At 39.6% G+C, this 18,564-nt stretch overlaps 1 protein-coding gene across 2 annotated transcripts in view; it reads right to left on the reverse strand.

Moving 5' to 3' along the window:
* Positions 1-18,564, reverse strand: part of DIAPH1 (diaphanous related formin 1) — an 85,719-nt gene that overhangs the window by 60,157 nt on the left and 6,998 nt on the right. The gene's annotated exons all lie outside the window — the stretch shown is intronic.

Here is an 18,564-nt window from a genome sequence, read left to right on the forward strand (position 1 = left end):
GAAAGGACTCTGAATCCAATGACCTATAAACCTATGAAATATGCTCAGCTTTATCGGTAAACAAGGAAATGCAAGCTAAAACCACAGTGAGATATCGTTTCGCACTCACCAATACTGGCAACAGTTTTCACGTCTGCCTAGTCGCAGAGCGGCGGAAGCTCCCACACAGTGTTGGTGGTAATGTAAATTGCTATGGCCACTTTGGAAACTTTATCTAGTAAAGTTAATATATCACACCTCAACAGATTGATTTTCATATATCTATCCTGCAGAAACTCGCACATATGTAGTGGGATGGGTATAATTAGAATGCTCATAGCAGCACTATACTATCTGAAACAGAACCATCCAAATAGCCACCAAGAGCAGAACGGATAAACTGGTGCATTGGTACAGTGGAAATAAATTAATTACACAAAGAAAGTGAATGAACTTACCACTACTCAAACATAAAAATGAATGTATTACTTAATTTACATTGAGTTTAACAACATGTAAAACTAAATTATATTTAGGATATAAAATTATAAAAGGAATGATTACCACAAATGCCAAAACCATGGTTGCTTGGGGTGGGTGAAAAGTTGTGACTGTGAAAAGAAACAAGAGGGCTTCCCGGATGCTTACAATACTCTATTTCTTGACATGGATGGTGGTTACATGGGTGTTTGGCTTGTAATTATTCTCTGTGTTTTATGTTCTCTTCTGTATACATGCTATACTTTACCAAGAAAGAAAAGTCTGAATGAACGGATATAAGAAAGCAGGAATTCTTTTTCACCCTAATTTTGAAGCCATATTCTTCTCGCTAATGTCCTGAGAAGATAGTGAATACCCCTTAACTAACCTTCCTCCACTTCTGACCCTGACACAAAGCTGTTTTACTAACCTTTTTATGAACAAGAAAAATCTGTATCATTATGTTCTTGTTCCTCATGTCAAAGTTCAGTTAAATCTAGTTAAAATGTGAATCTTAACTTTGCCCTCCATGGTCCAGAGGAGGTCAAGCTTCTGCTGACTGAGTGCTAATCACCTGAAACCGTAAGATCAGAAACCATAAGAAATTCCACGGCTCAGCAGCAATGGGATGTCAAGTCACTTGGTGTGCGCCGCTTACTGGGAGTGAAGGCAGAAGGGTGATGAGGGAGGGAGGGACGGCAACATTCAAGGAGACCAACAGTCCCTTTTATCACCACCCTGCATCACCTGGCACAGAGAAGTGACACAAGCCACAAAAAGGATGAGTTGAGTGTGTACAGTTTAGGTTGCCATTGCCAAGGTCAGAGTTATTCACACCTGTACTCCAAACACAAATTGTTCCCAGAGAACCAAACAAAACCTACACAATTCTTGGATGCCTGTAACACAGGGGACAGAACCTAAATGTAATGAATCAGTGCCAGCCAGACTGTTCACAGCTGCAAGGAAACCAGTAATCTGTTCTTTCTGCCTACAGACTCTTATTTCTCTTCCGTCCTTCCCCACTACTACTACCCAAGTTCATGCCATTATTATCCCCTGCTTGATTTAATGCAATGGCCTACTACCTGAATTCTCTGCCTTCAGTCCCACCTGCACCACACCAAATCCATTCTCCATACCATAGATCCAAGAGTAATCTTTCTAAAATGTCAACTCTCCATGTTATTTCCCCATTTAAAACTCTTCAATAGCTCCCCGTGGCCCTCAGGTCAAAATCCAAATTCTTTAGCATGGCATATAACATTTCTGGTTTCTTTCCCTGACTCATCTCTCAACAGGCCCTCCACTGGGCAACTCCTCTGGGTAACCTGAACTAGCTGCAGTTCACAAACAGATCGTGCTGTCTCACCACCCCAGACTTTCCACAGGCTGCTGCTTCCCTCAGCCTACATTATGCTTTCAAGGTCAACTCCAAGATGCCCTGCAGGATGACACCTCTTCTCATTAAATATATACTGCTCCTGGTGTTTCCACAGTAATAGGTGATTGCCTGTCTCACAGCACTAGAAGTGAATAACAATTGTCTTTTGATTGTCTGCCTCCTCTATCCCTTTCCAGACTCAATTCCTTCAAGGCAGAGCCTGAAACTTAGTCATTCCCTCTCCTGTGAACAAATACCATAATCTGGGGCCGCTTTCCTAAAATAACAGTCCCTGGAGAAGCCCTTAAAATCTATTCCTCCTCTTCAATGTGTCAGTGAAGAGACTGAAGCTCAGACAGGTGGAGTAAATCATCAAGGTCACATGATTAGAAGCAAGGTGGGTATGGAACTCACCTCCATATTCCAAAGGCCTAAATCTTTGCATTCCCCAAATTCTTGTCTTGTTCCCACTTAATGCCTATTAATGCTTGCCTTCAGATATGAAAGTAAACATGGTTTTATAAGAAGGAAGAAAACAGTTTCCCATGGTGCATCATTGAAAGCATTTAATTCTTCTAAAAATTATCCATGTTTTAGGGCTAAATTTGAGTAAGGACAGCAAAAAAACAATCCATGCAGGACCAAAGCTGCATTTCCTCAACTAATCCAAGAGAGGGCAGCCAACTACCGGCAAAGAGAATCGCAGGAGAGGCAAAATTGTTTCAGAACCAGACAGAACACCAGAACAGCAAGCCCAATTCAATTATTGAAATGGAACCTGTTGCTATAGTACCTTGAGGGTGTATCATTTATTTATTTACTACTGTGTGTTTTCCTTACAGATCCTATGTATAATGTGTTCCCAAACAGTGTTTAAAAATCGTATTATTAGTTGTTTTGTGGATTCTCTGAAATACAGAATAAGAGGTTCCTAGAGTATGAAAAGCAAAAAAGAACTAAAAATAGCGGAGTCCAGGAAGACAAATGCTTCTGGAACTATATTGACACCTTATGCTTCAGATTGCCAAGCTTTTTAACGAGGACTCTAGTCATTCCAAACTACCTCTGTGTATCTCCACTCTCACCACTGACCTGTTCTCCATCAGTCCGCTTCTGCCCGCAAACCAGCCCCTTATTCTCCTAGCCTCCCTTCATTAAATACTTCATTTTCCTGTCCCTCCGATGCAGTTTTCCACTAAAACTATCACTAAAACCTTTAACTATACATATAGATACCAAAGGAAATATAAACACTGAATAAAACTTTTTAATAGCAAACTCTGCTCCCAAGTACAGATAAACAGAAACTTCCAGGTAAAAGATGGTAGGCTGAATCAAAACATCTAATTGCTCCCCTTCTTGAAACCCTTCTAAATGTATAGAAAAGGAATTTTTAGAAAGAAAACAACAATGGCAGGATGGAGACCACAAGATTGGGAAGAATAAGAAAAGTGCAACTACAGCCAAATTTTGAAGTTGGGAAATAAAGGGAAGGACTAGTGGTAAACCCAGCAGACGTAAGAGGCTGAGTCCTAAACCAGAAGTAGGAAAAGCCAATAACCAATCCAAAGTATACTTAAGGATCCTCAAAAGGCTCATAAATTAGCAGTACCAGGTATCTATGGAAACAGGGGTTGGAGGGGGTAGGTTAAAAATAAGATTGGTTGAAAGCTGTTTAAGAAGGAGACCTGTAGATTTTCCTGCCCCTAACCCTACACGCCATTGGGAGACTGCCCTCTCTTACTCCAGCTGAAGTCTAGAAGGCTATTCTTAGAAGAGGGTAAAACAGAGGGTCTCTAGATTGGGGGATATCAGGCACAGTTGTAGGTAGGGATCCTATACAATAAAGAAAAACTAAGTTACCCTGGCTGGCGTAGCTCAGTGGATTGAGCACGGGCTGGGAACCAAAGTGTCCCAGGTTCGATTCCCAGCCAGGGTACATTCCTGGGTTGCAGGCCAGAACCCCCAGCAACTGCACATTGATGTTCCTCTCTTCCTCCCTCCCTCTCTCTCTCTCTCTCTCTCTCTCTCTCTCTCTCTCCCTCCCTCCCTCCCCCCTCTCCTCCCTTCCCTCTCTCTCAAATAAATAAATAAATAAATAAAATCTTAAAAAAAAAAAAGACTAAATTAGTCTATGCATACTACATGCTGAGACACCCAGCACCTTCTCCCTTCTAGTTTCTCAAAATCCCGGCAGTCTGGCCCTTACACCCTGGAGGCAGAAGGTTGGAAAAGTCTCCTCTGGAGAACTGAAAAATGACCTAACACTACTGACACAGTCTCAGCAGATCACCCTAGAGCTCTGTCCAGCTTACCGAGCACTTCTCATGTGTCTTAGTGCAACCGAGGAAGGAATTTCTAATTTTATTTAATTTTAACAAAATTTAAATTTTAAAACTAATAATTTATTGTTACTGTTAAACAGGTATATTTGGAACACCCTTGGTACATGAACCTACTTTTCACTTGTAAATTTTATGAAGTCTAAATACACATCAAGTTTTTAATGAAAATTTAGCATCCGAGTTGAGGTGTGCTATAAATGTAAGATGAACATCGGAGTACAACTTAATATAAAAACAGAATGTAAAATACTGCATTAATTTTTATATTTCCTACATATTGAAGTATCTATTTTTTGATAATTTTAATTAAAGAAATTGTACTATTAAAATTAATCTCACGTTTCTTTTCTGCCTTTCTCTGTAGCTACTGGAAGATACATAAGCACATATGCGATTCACTTTACACTCTAAGGGCCCAGACGCCCTGCAGTAAAGCACACCGCCACCAAGCCGCAGCCACCCAGAGCTTCCCATCAAACTTTTAGTCCCTCATTCTTAAACACTAGCAGATAAAACTCAGTGCTATCAGATATTTGAGAAAAGCTACTAATATGAGAGGAAAAAGAAAAAGGAACTTACATAGATACATGCAAGAAGAAGATTATAAAAAAAGCATTAATATCCACAAGAGAAAACATACCATTTTAAAAACAAACATTCAGAGGAAAAAGAACTCTTAGAAGATGAAAATATGAGAACAGAAACTCAAGAAAAAGCTCGATAGAAGGACATGAAGAAAGAACTGAGGAATCTCCTAAAAAGTAGAGCAAAAACACAGAGATGGAAAAATGAGAGAAAAGACAATTAATTGGAAGATCAGTTTGGGAGGTACAATACCCAAATAATAGGGGAAAACAGAGGACAAATTATCAAAGAAATAATTCAAGAATATTTCCTAGTACTGAAGAACGAGTGTCTAGCGCAAAGGACAAAAACAGATCACACAAAGGCATATCATGCGACATTTCAAAGCCCTGGGAGTACAAAGAAAATTTACAAGATTCAACAGACAAGAGGAAAAATGATCATATATAAAGAAATCGAGCAAGCTTTGGATTTTTTTTACACAATATATACTAAAAGCTGGATGGCAATGGAACAAAGCCTTTAAAATTTAAAGAAAAATAATTCCCAACCTAGAATTCTATGTACCCAACCAAAATATCCATCAAATGTGAGTTCAGAATAGACATTTTTGAACAGTCAAGCTTTCAAAAAATTTATCTCCCTGTACTTCAGGAAGCTATTTTAAGTACATGGTCCACCAAAATGAGGGAGCAACCCAAGAAAGTGGAAGACCTGTGGTACAGGAAACAGGAGAACACACACATGGAAGAGGGAACACAGATCCCTAGGACAAAGATTCCAGACGACTGCTCTACGCCAGAGAGCACAACTGGGATAAAACTGTGAGACTCAGCCAGACCCTCCAAGACTGTCACCGCTATCAATCACTTTTGTTCTGGCTTTTTAAACTGACAGTACCTGCTGAGCATGGCCCAGATTCCTGGCTTGTCTGAACATATATTAATATTGGGTTGGCCAAAAAGTTCCTTTGGTTTTTTACATAAGATGGCTCTAGTAGCGCTTAGTTGTCCTTAACTTCATTCGGAACAATTTTGTTAGATTGCATTGTGACAGCTGTGCATTTTTAGTGTGCATATCAATGTGCATTTTTTAAAAGTCCAAATTGGTGAATTTTTGCATAGCTGTTTTAATATCAAAGATGGAAAAAAATAAGCAACATGTTTGGTATATTATGCTTTATTATTTTAAGAAAGGTGAAAATGCAACTGAAACACACAAAAAAAGATTTGTGCAATGTACGGAGAAGGTGCTGTGACTGATCAAACATGTCAAAAGTGGTTTGTGAAGTTTCATGCTGGAGATGTCTCGCTGGACGATGCTCCACAGCTGGGTCGGCCAGTTGAAGTTGATAGTAATCAAATCGAGACACTGAGAACTATCGACATTATACCACATGGGAGATAGCCAACATACTCAAAATATCCAAATCAATAAAGTTATTGGTGAAAATGAAAAATCTATCTTTTATTTTACGGGAAAAACTCAGTGGACTTTTTGGCCAACCCAATAGTCTCTTCCTGTCCTAGCTCTACAGCCTGCATTGCCGAGTACACTCATTCCACCCCACAGAATTTTTGTACTTTGACTTATTCAGAGCGCTGAAGGCTGGCCAAGGTGAGCTAAGGAGCGGAAAATGTAGAGCCATATATTGCCCTGGCCATATTCCTGTTGGATGTCCATTACATGGCTCTCACAGCAGCCTTGTCAGATGCTCAGCTGTGGTGAGCACTAGGTTCCCAAATCCCTGTGACCCGCTGATATCCTCAGAAGGGACCCTTGTGAATACTTCGAGAATCTGAAGTCCAAGTGTGACTCCAAGACAGTATTCAGTGTATCTTCTCGGGGTGCCTCCATCTAAGAGTGGCAATGCTGTCAGTTACACACAAAGTATAGATGTTTGCTTGCTACTCAGTTTTTATAATAATTTTTCATTTATATGCAAACAATTATTGGTAGAAGCATACATTATTTTTAAAAGGGGTAGAACATTTATTCCATAGGAATTTTTTATTCAATAGAATTAAATGAGTAAATAAATTTCTGAAGGTCATTAGCTGCAAGAAAAGATCTTAACAAAATTGCATTTATTGAAATGAGCTTCATCTTCTCCAAAAGATTCTCAGTATTTTCAAATCATATGTTTATCAAATTACTCAAAGGTACACTGTATCAAAAATAAATATGCTTGGCTTGGTATGCTCTGCAAAAAGACCATCAATCAACATGAAAATAAAAAGCTGTTCCCTCAACTCAGCTTCCAAAGAGTAATTCAAAGCTCTAATTCAGTCACCACATCCTAATGTAATATGTGGTGAGATATATCTTTTGCTTACCATCTACAGGAAATAAGAAACCTCCTAGGTACTTTACAGTTTGGTTTCTATAAGAAAACAAAAACGAAAAAGTCAAAAGATCCCAAACTACTCCCTATGAGGTCTAACAAATTAAAGTAAAATGATTGAATGACTTTGAAATATACCCTGATCGATTATTATCTTATTAAATGCAAATGAACTGTAAAACTTCCTTTCCACAGCTGGATTTGTTGCAGTGGTGATGGTGGTGTATCTATTAATACCTCAACTTTTAAAAACTGGGCCAATGGGACTAAACTTGGCAGTCTTTTGAACAGAGGTTCCCTCTGCCTAATAAAAGAACTGGACCTATTATAAACTCAAGGATATTAGAAAATTCATCCAAGGGGCTGATTCACCCATATCCAATTCCCTGAATCTTTAACTTTTCCCTCCAGTCAGAAAAAAAAGCACATTATCAGACAATTAAGGAGGATCTCTCGGCACAGGATACTTACATAGCCAAACAAAAGGTAATTAGGTAGTGTCCTCAGCAGCAGAGAGGTTAGAAGGGATTTAATAAGAGAATATGATTAAACAGTATTCTGAATATGGAACACATTACACAGCAAAAAGAGTTTCTAACTCCTACTACTGTGCTTCACAAGAACAGTTAATTAGGGATAAAATCCCATAAGCCACGTGGCTAGCACATGGGTAACAGAAGCCTACAACTGCAAGCCTGTATCTCAGTATTTTCTAAGATTCTGTTCAGGCTAACTTACACAGAACAACTACAATGACACCTGAGCTCTTGGCTAACTGACTACCACCAGAATACCACGAATGAATGCTACCTGGCCCCACTCTGTGATGGTTCTGGAAGGCCCAGAATCCCGGCACCTTATAATACCTATACTCACAATGCAATTCACTCACTGCCTCAGAACACTCAATCCCATCCTCTTCCCCTCACCCACCCTGGCTAATGGGCTAGCAGGGCGAGGGAAATGTTCAGTGTGGTAGGCAGACTTCTAAGACATCTCCCAAGATTCCCAGCCTGATGTACACACCCTGTATAATTACCAGGATTGAAAATATGACAGGGTATCACTTCTGTGATTAGTTATTTGGCACAACTGACTTTTAAGAAAGGGAAAATTATCATGTGCACTTGACCCAATCACATGAGAGACACCAGGAACCAGCAGTGTGCCATTGCTGGTTAGAGCATGAAGGAGGCCAAATGTCAAAGACTGCAGGCAGCCTGTAGGAGCTGAGAGGCGGTACAGAGGCCGGGACCTCAGCCCTTTAACTGCGAGGAACTGCATTCTGCCAACACCCTGAATGATCTGGAAGCAGATCCCCCCCCGCCCCCCAGCCTGCACATGAGAAGAGCTCTGTGATGCTGTGAACCCAGCCATGCTGTTCATGCTGCACTTCTGATCAATGGAACTACAAGCCAATAAATGGGTTTTGTTTTAAGCTGCTGAGTTTGTCACATAATAGTAGGAAATGAATACATTAAGCAAATTGACAAAAATCTAAAATTTATCTAGAAGTCTGGCTAAAAAGACTATGACTCCTCTTTTTTCCCTTAATTTCTGGCATCCTAAAAAACTGCACATATGATTTTGAGCAAATCACTTTATGTATGTATGCATATATTTTAGAGAGAGGGTAAAGGAGGGAGAAAAAGAGGGAGAGAAACAATGATGTGAGAGAGAAATGATGATCAGCTGCCTCTCACACATGCCCCAACCGGGGACCCGAACCTACAACCTAGGCATGTGCCCTGACCAGGAATCAAACCAGTGACCTTTCGCTTGGGGGGACAATTCCCAACCAACTGAGCCACACAGGTCAGGGCTTGAGCAATCATTTTAATTATTCATATTTCAGTTTCCTTATTTATTAAAATAAAAAGCAAAACCAAACCAGGCATATCTCTTAAGATCATAAAATGAAGTGGTGAAAGTTCATTCTGTAAAAGCAACTGTGCTGTTATTACTACAGAAAGACTTCCTACCAAATACACACCTGGCGACTTAACTAGGTGACTGACACTGAACTCCAAAAACATGAAGAAGGAAAAGGCTATTCTGCATGTATAAATTATACACTGAGCCATAGTCAATCATATGGCAAAATGAACTAGAGGACCCACCCGAGCTAGGCTCTGAGTATTTTATGTGAGATCCTTCTTTACACCATTTATCCTAACTGTTTCTGTGGACCAGATCGTAAGTTGTTCAAGGGCAAAAACCCATGTCTTGTGCATTTGATATGCCCAGTGTTTAATAAATATTTTTAAAATTAGCATTACTATAGGTTTAGGAGCACCATCCTAAGCACTGTATAGTCACTCACTCATTACTTCATTCAAATTGGGCGAACTGAGGAAAAAAGGGTCCAGTCGAGGTTTATGACAGTGCAGTGTGATTCCCATAGACAGCTCAGGAAGCTTCAGACCAAACCTTCCAATCATGCCTTTCCCTGAGAATGAGAGCAGGGGCCCCGACTGGTGCTTCAGCCCACATGGATCTTGTTCTTGAGGAAAATACCCAATTAGGGGACACATGTCACCTGGGGAGTCTTTTAAGTCCTTTGAAAAGCGACAGACCCCAAGTAAAGATGCAGGCTATTTATGGTTAAAATGGAAAGTGTTACCACAGCCCACAACAATTTTCTTTCAAATCCTAATCTACCTACCAAGAAGCACAGGTAAGGTACCTGTCATCCAGAATCATAGGGAACAGAGAGCAGGGTCGGGCTCGATTCATTTACGCATTCTATCACAGAACTGACACTCAGTTCCTTAGGGCAGTGAGGCAACACAGGGTCATAACACAGACTTAAATTCAATTTCTAATGCATCCTATTTCAGCTTTGCCACAAAATATGCTACCGTGCCACTAAAGGACAGCAAGAGCAGGGTAAGCTTTTCTTTACCTGCTACAGTTTCAGTCTTCCTGTCTTCAGAACCATGTTGTCTCATAGGACTAGTGTAAATAGGACTAGAGAATAAATAATAAAATGGCTGTAAAGTACTTTGTTTTGCAAAGTGCTTTGTAAAAGATAAATAATATATGAGGATGAAACCAATGAAACTTGCTGGTCTCCCTGCAATTCCCTTATGCAGAAGTCAGTTACAACTACAGAGAAGGATGTAATGGATACTTTCAAATGTAGAGAACATTCCCTTCCATTTTCAAAGAATGGCCCAAGGATTACGTGGAATGAGTCAACAGCTCATCTACCATTTACAGAGAAACAAAATAGATCCTGACATCACTACTTACTGTTGCCAACAGCCTAAACAGGAGTTGTGTACAACTGAAGCAGCCACTTCAGAAAAGAAAATAAAAGAAAACGAGTATGTCAAGGAAAGGAAGTGTAAGAGAGAAACACAAAATGACTGATGACTGAAGGAAAACTGAAGGTTGTCCAGCAGTCCCCAGGAAGGCAGATAGCACACTCATGTTCTCCGTGATCAGAAGCAAAAAGTGCTAATGGAATAAGAGTCCAGCAGCTCATCCACTGAGTTCCATGCCACCTTGGCAGCCGCATAGCTAAACTCAGTTTTGGGTCGTTAAACTCACTAGAATTCACACAGGAGACAACAAAGGGAACACAGTAGGGTCTAAAACCTCCATTCCTAATTAAAAGAGTTCTTTCAATCAGCCCCTGTCTTCCAGAATCAGTATCTTTTTCCTGTACCACCAAGGAGCCCTGAAAAATTGCTTGTCAAACACAAGTGAGAAATGCCACATTAAGAGCATTAGGTAACTGTAATCCATTTCCTGTTTCAATAATTCACTGATCATTTGAAACAACTTCCTTATAAATTAAAGGCAACAAACTCAATTTCCTCACAACTGTCTAAAGCTGTTTGTGAGAGTGTTTTCCAATAAACCACATTTCCCAACTGTAATTAAAATGAGGGGAAAACTATATGAATATTAAGATTCAATCCTCTAACAAAGAGGCCCAAAATATGTTTTAATAATCTTCTAGTAGTCTAAGAAGACAAGTCCCGTGGGGGAACTTTCTGCCTACAGTTTAGCTCATCTTGAGGCCCTGGCACTGGCATGGCCTGCATCACAGATAGCTGATAGCGCAGAGAGAAAAAGGAAAGTCCACTCAGGTTTCACTATTCCAGCTCAGCAGAACAGGTGGAAACCAGGCTGGGAACATTTCATTCTTACTACAAGTCCCTCCAAACAAACTGCCAGCCCCTTGTACTATGAAGCACTCGTGCACTGGGGAAAACAAGCTGTCAGTAGACAAAGTGCTCAGATTCTGGAAGTCCTAGTTTCATCAAGTGTCACAGGTGTGGCTGACACACCCATCTCCTTTACTGTCAGGAAGAAGGTGCACATATATTCTGTCATCTATTGAAAGAACAGTAAGCAAAGCCTCCTTACTTTTAAACATCCTAAGGTTCTGATAAAACCTTAGAATACCTATATAGAAAACTAGCTAATATTAACCTATTTTTCCAAAGTTTCAACATATTTCTCAAGCCACAAATACTGATACTTGTTCTTTACTTTCTTACTAGTGCTCTCTCTTTACTGCCTGAGTTTAGAGATGGTGATTGCTCCTTTAAAAACGGGTGTTGTCCACTCATTTGGAAACAGTGACTCAGGAATGCTGTTTCACAATCTCTATAGCAACTGTCTTCTCCCCTGTTTGTTGTGATGTCAGTAGCAGGACTCTTCCTCAAGGGTGGACATGAATCTGACACACCCAAAGCCTGGTAGACAGGAAGTTCCTGCAGCTGATGCAGCTTCTACATACAGGCACCAAGTAGGCAGCCACCTTGGTTTAAATCCCAGTCTCCAACCCTTCATTTCTAAATGATGATTACATCTCTTTTTTCTCTCCTCACATCATTCCTGAACACCCAGAAATAATCACAACCTACTGATAATAGCTTCACTGGTCCAAAAATTACATTACTACTCAAAAAGCCAGATTTGACTTTGTGAAACCACAGTAAGAATTTTCTGACCGTTTACAAATCTGGAATAAGATTTTATTTTAAGAAAATCTTGGGCTGTGGGGAAAGCATGGGGTGAAATCATTACTCCTCCAGCAGTACCAGAAAGATAAACAAGAGTTAAAATAAGATCTTTCTGATACTTCTAGCAATCAGGCTTGTATGGAACTATGTCTAACACAAACATGTATAGAACTGCATGCCAAAGTACTTAGTTTCCAAAGAGACTACCATGTATCATGCATTTTTCTCTTTGGTTCTAACTATTTAAAAATTATATTTCTGGAAAACAAGATAAGGGATTGGTTTACTATATTTTTATACATATTTATATTTTCTTAGAAAAATGTGATCACTTTTGTAATAAAGATACATTTCTATTTCAAACAGAAGTAACTATTTTCAAAGATTAGAAAGCTGAAAAATGTTTGGCATACTACTTTAAAAGCAGAAAGTGTGTAAACTATGACTTTAATATTGTAAAAATATCTGTGCATAAAGATAATGACAGGAATATTCAAATACTAAGTAAAATGAATATGAAAAACAGAAATTTGAAATCCTTAGATATTCTTATTTTGAAAATCTGTGTATATATGTCTCTTTTTAAAAAAAGCATAAAAAATCATTAACATGGCATCTAAAAGCAAAGCAACATCATCCAATTCCCATATTCAAAATGCCCACCAATTTACTCTTCTCCAGCAGTACTTTGTTTAAGAAAACATTCTGGCAGGGCACAGTTACAAAATTTAGGGGTGACAATGCAACGTGAGAAAGAATAATGAATAGTTAGTAGAGTCTAAAAGCTAGTTCACCTAATTACACGATCTTGAGCAATGGAATACCTCCAGGCCTCACAGTCCTCCTCATTTTAAGATGAGGAGCTGGGTTACATCATTTCTAGGGTCTCTTCAAAGGCCCTAAAAGACTGGGCTTAGTGACTGCTGCCCTTTTTGAGGGGAACCCAATGTCTGCTGCTTGCTCGATAGTGCATATCCTACAGCGGCTCCCCACCACTTCTTCTTGTGGTTTCAATCACAGGAAACAGACGTCACCCATGGGCCTAGAAGCAACGAACGAGCCCTGGCGGATACGAAGAGCTGCCAACTAAGGCCAACTCCCATCTCTTTAAAATACAAGAATTAAAAAATCACTAGAAACCTCTATGCCCAGGAGCCTTCATAAAAACTCTCAAAACTAAAAATATCTCTGGAGACCCCATGCAAGCATGATGAAATAGTTTTAGAACAGTCCAAAACTACTTTGCTTCTATGGCCAAATGAAGGAACTGAAGCAACTCCATAGCTATGGATAGGTGTATATGAGTTTAAGAAAAAAAAAAGGAAAAAAAATAGGGCACTCCCATTGCCACCAGCATTTTTTGTGAAGATCCAGACAAGTCCTGAGGACATGAAGACTCAGCCTTGTCTTCTGTGTTTAACACTCTATATAAACCTTCCTGTAACCATGAAACACTGTGATACTAATAGAGTCATATAATATGGAGAGAGCAATCATTCACTTTAAATGTATGTTAACAACCCCTAGAGCACCGAGTCAAGTACTGCTCTCATTTATAATCATAAAAGTTGGCAGCCCTGTACTCCGAAAATTAAGGCAGCAATTTCTAACCCTATAGATATGTTCCTTCATTAAATACAGACAAAACTATAAGATACTATCTCTAGAGAAAAACAGTAATCTTTTCTCAAAAAAGAGTTCTTCTGGTCGGGTATGGTTACATTAGTGGTTCTCTTTGCCTCATAGTTACCTTGGTGAGAGGACTAATGTTTTCAAAACTGTCAATCTCCTACATTAGACTGTAGAAACAGAGAGCCTTGAAAATAATCTCGATTCCCAAGACTAACGTTAAAACTAAAATGCATAAAAGAATATTGCTACCACAAGCTAAATACCATCACTGCTCTTAAACACCTTGCAAGCTAGGTAAGACCCACCTCCCCAAAAAAGATTGATTCATTTTTGCTCTCTTCCCCTCCCTCCCTCTGTATAATTTATTTTGCATTCACCAAAGACTAAGGACACTTCCAACAAACATGCTCTCAAAACCTGTACTGCACTGTACCAGAAGATTTTCAGAACGAACAACAGGACCCAAAGATAGTCTCAGATTGTTCCCACAGTGGAATTTCCCAACTGAGCCCAGTTTGGCTAGGTGAAGAGTCACGTCTTCTCAAACCTAATCTCTGACAGTCTGAAGAGAGGGATGTATTAAAATTAATAAGGGCTGAAAATTAAACAAACTTAACTCTCTAAATTCCATCTAGGCAGGAAAAATGACCTGCCGGAACCTTAACACTAATCTATTCTTGGATATGCTGATTTACTAACTGTCACCATGACATGGTCACATGGCCAAAAATTGCATTAACGTTCATCATGACATGCTACAAAACGCCAATAACCAGCCTGCTTTCTGCAGGTTTCTACAAAAGAGAACCTAACATCCCTTCCCAGGACTAAAATAATCTCTACAAAGTGGCTTCACCTTCCTTAAATGATTTATCTCCCACTCATCCTCTTGACTGCTGTATCTGGGTCATTTCTCTTCACCACTACCACACACTCAAACCCCTAGCCTCTGTCCACACTGCTCCCCACCCCATAAAATCCCTCTCCTCTTCTCTGCCAATCTTCTCAATTATTTATTTATTTGTTTTAGAGACTGTGGAAAAGAGGAAGAGAAACATCTATCAACTGCCTCTCATACATGCCCCAACAAGGGACTGACCGGAGACCAAACTCACAACCCAGGCATGTGCCCTGACGGGAATCAACCAGTGACCTTTCGCTCTGCGGGAAGATGCCCATCCCACTGAGCCTCTACCAATCTTTTGGTACCCTTCCAGGACCTGTCATATTCCCCATCTTCGATGAAGTTAATGAGCATTGCCCACAATGCTCTAACTTTACAGAAAAAGACCAAGAAAAGTGGAGTGTTTTACCCAGAGTTTACATGGTTAATTAGTAGCAAAATCAAACTAAGCACAATACAAGGGAGGACCCTAAAAAATGGAATTATCTTCTGAGGGTGGGTCCCTTGTAGTACAGGCTTCCCGTGCTAGGTGAGTATTCTAGTATTCTAGAGACTCCTTTGTAGTCAGTGTACCAGCTGGCGTTGTTGTGAGAGGATGAGTTTGGCTTCAGTGATTTTTGTTTTGAAGACTCTCAATGCATTTGCCTGTTTCACCATGGGTAATTTGCAAACTCACTTGCTCACACTGTGCTGAGTGTTGAGCAGTTTTTGACCAAACAGCATGACCTCCATGCCCCACCCTATTAACCTGATCTTGCCCCCATCAACTGTTTTTGTTTCCTGGGATAAAAGAAGTCCTCAAAGGAAAATGTTGTGCTGATGTGGAAGAGGTGAAACAAAAAAATGGCAGAAGCACTAAAAGGCACCAAAATTAACGAGTTCAAAAACTGTTCTGAGCAGTGGAAAAAGAAAGTCATGATAGGTATATTACAACAAGTGGAAAGTACTCTGAAGGTAACTGAAGTTTAAACATGTAAAAATAAATACACAATTTTTTATAGATATATTTCATTTTTTTATGGAATCCACCCTTGTATGTGGAAAGAATATTGCAGTGGAGTGGGAGGTAAGGGTTCCAGTCCTAGGTCAAATTGTAAACTTGGACAGATCACTTCTATAGGCCCATATTTCCTAATCTATAAAATAAAGGGTATAGACCTGGCTGGTGTGGCTCAGTGAATTGAGCACTGGCCTGCAAACCAAAGGGTCACTGGTTCAATTACCAGTCAGGGCACACGCCCAGGGTGCGAGACAGGTCCCCAGTAGCAGGAGCACAAGAGGCAACCACACATTACTGTTTCTCTCCATCTCTTTCTCCCTTCCTTCGCCTCACCCTAAAAAAATAAATAACCTTAAAATAAAATAAAATGTTTGAATTAAATCATTTTTAGCACCCTTCTCACCTCTAGCAGTCTAAGATTCTGAAACCTAGGTCTTGTAGATTCTCAGTCCAGTAATTTTTCCACTTAATTCCTTCACTTCCCTGAATTTCTACAGCTTTTAAAATCTATGCTCAGGGCCTTAGAGCTTTTCCTACCCATTCTACAACCCTGGCTGAGATTTACAATCTTTTAAAAAGCAAGGGCTGAACCTGACAGGACAACTGCGTGACTTCTTGATCTCTAGCCTTTTGGATCTAGGGTAAATTTACGTAAATTCAGACAAACAAGAGAAACTATTCTCTGCTCTTTCCTATCTAGATCTCTGGTAATGTTAATAATTAACCATAGGCAAATAACTGCCAGATCTATAGAGCAAACTTCTGCAGTCCCCAAACTCAGAAGAGACTCTTCCAGAGTTAGCCATTTGTAATCCTTACAGGCACGTGTCAGGGCCACCAAGAGAGGTCTTCAAGGATGCTACATGCCAACTCTAAAATAGAGAAAAGACAACTATAGAGATAGTCGAGCAACAACTTCCTCCTCCTCCCACTGCTTTGCCAACACTACTTGCTGCCCTCAGCAATTTAAACAACTAAAATTCCTGACAGGTAATGTTAGAACTGTTCTACTTACAAAGGAGATAAGGTTACCTTTCAAAAAATAATAATTTAGACAACTTCTTAGTAACTCATGAGTCAGGGAAAAAATAGGCTTTTGATGTACTGTAACAGCTGCTTTCTCATGCCTAAGATAAGAAAGGTTTAATGAAGGTTCTTGCAATGGTTTCAAAGTCTAAATTACTAATGCAAAAAGCAGTTAGGCATTTAGCCACTGCACTTTGTACATCCAGACCAGGGGTGTCAAACTCATGTCCACCGGGGGCCCCATCAGCCTCGGCGTTGCCTCAAAGGGCGGAATGTAACTTTAGGACTGTATAAGTATAACTGCTCCTTAATAGTTAAGCGAGAGCCCTACGCTGATGCCCACGGGTAGAAACACGGTGCCGGACCAGATAAAACAAGGTGGAGGGCCAGATTCGGCCCCCAGACCTTGTGTTTGCCACCTGTAATCTAGACCCAATCTTTCTTTCTCACCAAGTGAACTGAAAGAGTTTAGTTTTTTTTTAATGGACTGAAATTGTCAAAGGACTCCAAAGAAAATACCATCAAAATTATCTAAGAAATTCCTAGCAGAGAACACTCTTTTCTACAGGAAGTGCAAAAGTGGAAACCTGTAAACTGTCAGTACAACATGGTGAGTAAGACCACGGGAGTCTTTTTTTTAATCAGCTAGATCTAGGTTTGAATCCTATTCTATGACCTAAAGCAAGTTGCTTGATCTCACCAAGTTTCTACTTAATTACATATAAAATGGGAGTAACAGCAGTGCCCTATTTTCTAAGGCTGATGTAGAGAGTAATAAGATGAATCTAAAGCTCTTTAGCACAGTGCCAGGGCCATAGTAATATGCAACGGTTGTTATCATTACTGTTACTGTTATTACCATTATTACTCCCTGTCCTTCTAGTCTAGAATTAGTTGATTTTCCTATATGAAAAGCTAAATATTCATTAATATTTACACATAGAGAAAGACTGGCATTATACAACCTGTAGCACACCAAGTACAAAAAAACGAAAGTCTTCCAATGCCACGTAAGATGAAAATGCTTCCAGGATAAATGGAATCTGAAAGGTCCTTTTCCCTCCCCTCTGTTCCATGTATCCATGAAATGGGCAAATATTTGGAACAGAGACTTCAGGGAAGATATACAGATAGCCAATATGTACACAAAGGCTCAACATCATTAGGGAAATGCAAATTAGAGTCATACTGAGAGACCACTATTTACCCACTAGGATGGCCAAAATTTAAGACTGATCACACCAATAGTATTCAAGAAACTGTAACTCATATATTGCTTGCGAGAATGTACAATGTTACAACCACTTTGGAAAACAGGCAATTTCTTTAAAAAGTTAAAAACAGCCCTGCCATATAACCTAGTCATTCCACTCCTAGGTATTTATTTACAAAAGAAAAATGGAAGCCTATGTCCAGACAAAAACTGGTGCCTGAATGTGCACAGCAAAAACAAAAGAAAAAAATCTGGAAACAACCCAAATGCCTACCAACAGGTAAATAAACAAATTATGATAAATCTATACAATGTAACACTATTCAGCAACAAAAAAGGATAAGCTATTAACAAATGTAACAACATACATTATGCTGAAAGAAGCCAGAAAAAAAGGGGTCATATTGTATGATTCCATTTATATAAACTTCTAAAAAATACAAACCAACCTATAGTTATAGAAAGCAAATCAGTGGTTCCCTAGGGATGGGAAAACAGGGAAAGGGGAGGAGAGATTACAAAAAGGCAGAGGAAAACTTTTGTTTTAATCCTCACCTGAGGATATGTTTTTATTGATTTTAGAAAGAGAGGAAATGAGGGACAGAAATAGAGAGAGAAAGTGAAACAACTGATCAACTGCCTCCGGCATGCACCCCAACCAGTGATGGAACCTGCCACCTAGGTATATGT

This window comes from Phyllostomus discolor, chromosome 13 (assembly GCF_004126475.2).
Source record: "Phyllostomus discolor isolate MPI-MPIP mPhyDis1 chromosome 13, mPhyDis1.pri.v3, whole genome shotgun sequence".
NCBI classification, from domain to species: domain Eukaryota; kingdom Metazoa; phylum Chordata; class Mammalia; order Chiroptera; family Phyllostomidae; genus Phyllostomus; species Phyllostomus discolor.